Raw genomic sequence first — 5107 nt, forward strand, 5'->3', positions numbered from 1 at the left:
AAACACTACTTCCATGTTATCAGTATTTTTTCAACCAACATGAGGCCACTGGTGAAAGTTGAGTTGTTTTAGGCTGCATGCGCAGCAATATGCTCATGATACTCAGATCTCTCTTTTGCCTAACTCAGGTTCCAATGTGTTTGCTCTTTCCACATGTGAAAGACATAGGAATAAGGATAAAGATGAACTGAAGTTAATGCTGAGTGGTAGGGAGAAGCACCTGGATAAATTGGCGGAGATTATATCCATTCCTTTTAATGAGTGGAAATGCTATTTCTGCCCTTAGTTAAAATAGTAGACCAACATGTCTTAGCTACAGCTAGACAAGAGGTTGCAGCATTTCCTTTAACATACACACCTCTGACTGCATTTATACACACTTTTGTCACTTCTAGACTACACTACTGAACTGTGGTCTACCTAGGGCTATTCATGAAATCCAAGCGAAGACTTCCACTGGGGGAGAATGTAGCCACTTGCCTTTGTGGATTAGACATATGTGAGACATAACCAGTGCATCTTGCTGACTTCAGGTGCATTTCAAAGTGTTGAATCTATAAAGCCCCAGCCTGGGATTTTGCTTCTGCCTCTTCCCATTTGTTTTGGTATTACAATTGTAATAAGTTATTTCCTCAAGACTATAACTTTTATAGGCATAAAGAAGGGGAGCTGGAGGATTAAAAATAGTTAAGAGGTGTTCTTGATCACTAACAACTTATATTGCTATCATATAGACTACTGTACCAGTTATGTGCTACAGCACACTGAATAAATTGTATTCTAGCTCAGACTAAATACATTCATCTGGGAGGAAAAAAAAGGAAAGCTAGGGGGTATTTTTTTATTTAGTTGAGCCCTTTAATTCTGAAACATTTCCTGCTCCAGTTAATAATTATGAGACATGTCTCATTCACTGCATCTTGAAAGGTAAAAGCTGCACAACTAAGGTCTACAAGGAGAGCAGCTCTCTCATGAAGACCTCGTAAGGTGCATGAGATCAGACCCTCTGGTGATGTAGTCATTTCTGCTATATAGATTTTTTTTTTAAGTAAACCTAGAAAAAATAGAGGCTATTAAAGTTGGATAGTTAAACAGTCATAAACCAGGAAATTACAAAGGTAAAACCTTAATTCTGGCCCTTGTACTTATGTATTATAATATATATGATCATTTAATTAGACTGTCTCAAATACAATCCATACAGCTTTTCTACAACCTTAGGGTTTATACACACTACCACTTATGTTGGTATAACTTAGGTCAGAGTTGTAAATAAGCCACCCCCCTAAATAACGTAAGTTACACCAATCTAAGCACCGGCGTGGACAGCGCTGTCAGTGGAGAGCTTCTCCTGCCGATACAGTTACCGCCTCTCAGAGGTGGTTTTATTATGCTGAGGGGAGAGATCTCGCCCATTGGCATAAAGCGTCTTCTTCAGATGCACTATAGTGCTTCTAGTGTAGACTAGCCCTTACATACATTTGTGGTATTTTGTAGTACTGTGTGTGCCAGCCATAGTCCAGTAGTCATTTCTATCAGAAGTGGAGTACATCATTGTACCATTTTCACAAAGCATACTGCAAACTAGGTATAACAGCAATAGAGAAAATTTGCTGGGATACTTGAAATATTTCATAGCTAACACATTTCATAACTACCTGACCCCATGAATTATATGCAAGGATGTATGTGTAGTGGTTGAAAAAAATTGTATAAGATATGGCTGCTGACTAAATAAGCCATGTATTTGGATAAGACAGGCAAGAATGTACCATATAAAAGTCTAAGTCAAGGATGACCTGGACCACAACAACATGGAAAATAGGATATATACGAATGACAAAAATAGTACAAGATACTACACAAGTGCACCTAAGATTACAGGGTGGGGGGTGGGGAAAAATCAAGGAATTGTATATAACCATGTATTAAGCATCCATACACTGTGTTTGCAATCAGAATGCATATGCACAAGTGCAGAGTTAAGGTTGCATGAGCATCCTTAACTCATTTGCTGACCTGAGTGCTTAACATTTAAAAGCCTAAAGGATACAAATTTTTAATCCAATGGATGGGATTCACATAGCTATCCAGTATTTCAAACACATTGTAACATATCTATATTGAATCTATGAGCCTCTACACATACTACCTACTGCAATTTATTCTCCAGGGCTCAAATGCTGGTCCCTCTTGGACGAAAACCCTAGTAAATGGCCTTGCACATGGGAACCTTACTAGCAATGCCAAGTGCAAAAACAATTCTCCTCACGCCAATCTAACAAGAAGGTGCAGGTATAGTTCCATGCATCCCCTAAATGGGAATTCTGGCTGGTGGAAGCATTGGCAATGGACAGCTTGCCCACAGTCCTTCAGGCCTGTGGAGAAGAGCCAGGTCCACCATTCATTATCTTACATATAGTGCAGTTTCTCTGCATGGCAGCCCACATAGTGGAACTGCAACAGTTTCGTTACATTTTGGACCTTACTAGGGGTAGAAGTGTGGAACAGCATTTGGTCATAAAAGAAATAACTATTATATTTTTCCATACTCCATCTTGAGATAAATTACTCTTATTTTAGTGTACAGTTGAAACATACTTACAATATTCTTTTTAAAATGCAAAAATGGTTATAAAAACACGACATAATGGGTCTTGTAGGAGGTTAGGCCTTAGATACGTATTTTTATTTTTCATAATTATTTTAACAAAGTGGTGTGGAGTCAGTGTCCTTACAGCTTCAAGAGATACTCCCTCTGCCTGTAGCTGAAAAATGACCCTAATAGTCAAAAAGTGCTAGATGCATCTTCAGTCAGCTGGACAACTTGTGCATGGAGCCAACTCCTTGAGACCCTGTGTGTCAAGGACTCCCGTAACAGAATTGCAGTTCTTGGAAATGTAGTTTCAAAGTACCACTCAGTGGTAATAATCTGACAAGCAGTTGAAATATTTGTTAATTCATTATATTATGTTTGAAAGGTGAGCCATGGACCAATAAAATGTCCCCACACCAAACCAGCTGCATCTATGTGTAACACGTGTGCTGTGCAAAGAGTTGGTTTGCTCTAGTAATTATCCACAGCCAGAGTAACTAGGACACTATTTCCATTCTATGTCACTTTAAAACTGAAAGTAAGCAGTTTGAACACAAGTAGTATATTGGAAAAATGCCAAGTTTCTAATGGCTGATTCCGCTTTCCTACTCCATTAGTAGTGGCAGTCCTCGGAAGGGAGAAAACAAAAGCTAAAATGTATACTGCAGCTTTACGTCTATTAAATTTAACCTTAGGGTTTACTATTGTTTTGTTTTGACAGAAGGTAGAATGGAGTGCATAATTCAAGGGAGCAAATAACTTATTTTAAAAAATTCTTGCAGTTTTTTTCTTAGGGGAAAGTGAAAAGGTTTATTACAGATACCTATATAGTCCGAAGATATAACTTTGATCACTTATTTTATCATCTGTCAGTGCTGGATCCAGAAAACACTGTACATGCTTGATTCGATCAGATGTGAGAGTGTGTCTCTACAACATGGTAAACACAACCATCCAAAAAACTAAATGAAGAGCAAAAAGAGCTCTTAACAACATGAGGCTCATTTTTTCCTCACTGACTGTCAGCTGAAGAATGAAGAGTATTTTTAAATTGTGACAGGCATCACTACATAAAAATATCTCCAACTGGCATAATGTACGTTAGCAAATACTTTGCTAAATTGCATACTTAATCCAAAATCGGCAGTCTCTCCCCAATTCTCAGAGAATATTCTGCATTTAAGTCTCAAATTAAGACTTCATTATTTTTATAGAATACAGTACATTTACTAATACATTATGAAGCAGAATAAATTAAAAGTAAACTATGCTTGTCAAACTAAATGAAATTAGTTTTGCAATGCATTATCCTCACTGTTAATCATGTCTGTTTCCTCCTTACTTGCTAATCTTCAAAATTCAATAATTTGCAATGGATCTCTAGATATATCAAGTTATTCTGAGTTTAATGCATTTATAATGCTACATTTTATTCTCTTAGGTTAAAGCAGGAGTTACTGTATCATGCCACCAGCAGAAGCTTTCCCATCTGGCTTCCAATGTAGATACACCAATCTCAAGTAAAAGTTTACTCAGCAAGGAAGAGCAGAATTGTGATTCTCATAACTTCTTTATAAAAAGTCAAATCAATGACACTGAAAAGCTTTTGAATTTAGAAAGGCTCCACCGGTCTAGAAAAAGGAAATATGAAGAAAGTCTAGAAAAAGCTGCGGTAGGGGACAAAACAGAAAAATAATTCAATCTCTGAATATGCATATCATAGAAAGATTTGTAGAAATCTTCCACCGGAAGTAAAGAGGTGCATATTTTATTTTGTGGGTAACTCTAGACTGCAAACTCGCCGATTCCCTCCCCAGTATTTTGATGTAATTGTATTAAAAGAAAATAGATTCCCTACATTTCTGCAATTAAAGTCCTTGCAAGTTGTTACAAAATTTTTGCTAGAAGTTAAAAATTTAAAACAAGTGTTATAAGTATATGTCTGTTAAGTGTAATTTGTGATGTATTTAACAACTGTACCTCCTTCAGATGTTGAAAATCTTAGCTGCAGGACTTCCTAATTTCTCCGCCAGAATGAGCACTAGCACAACTATCAAACAAAAGCGACAAAGGAGGTCTCAGAATGGAATGGTCCCTTCAAACTTTTATGACTCACTAACTGGCACAGGAATAAGAAAGCCTGCTGTTTACATGTATCAGATCTTAAAGAGGAGCTAATTTTTTTTAATATCGTACTAAGTACATATAGATACAATCGGAATTTTAGAATAAATATTGCCTCTTAAAAGGCAAGTCATTAAATGTATCATTTACAGAGATAATAGGGTGGCAATTTCATAAAGATTTAATTTTTCTCTATCCAGCTGATAATCATCTCTTCTTTTCCATTTCCACTCACTTTAGAATTACTTGAATCATCATCCTACTGCTTCTCTCTTCCCTCCCTACCCCTCAAAGAAAGGATTAAAATTGAGAGAACCAAAATGAATTAATGCATAGCCAATATGATCATTATTCATTATTGTTAAAAATGTATTAATGAACTCAAGG

The sequence above is a fragment of the Chrysemys picta genome, chromosome 4, assembly GCF_011386835.1.
Source record: "Chrysemys picta bellii isolate R12L10 chromosome 4, ASM1138683v2, whole genome shotgun sequence".
Taxonomy (NCBI): Eukaryota; Metazoa; Chordata; order Testudines; family Emydidae; genus Chrysemys; species Chrysemys picta.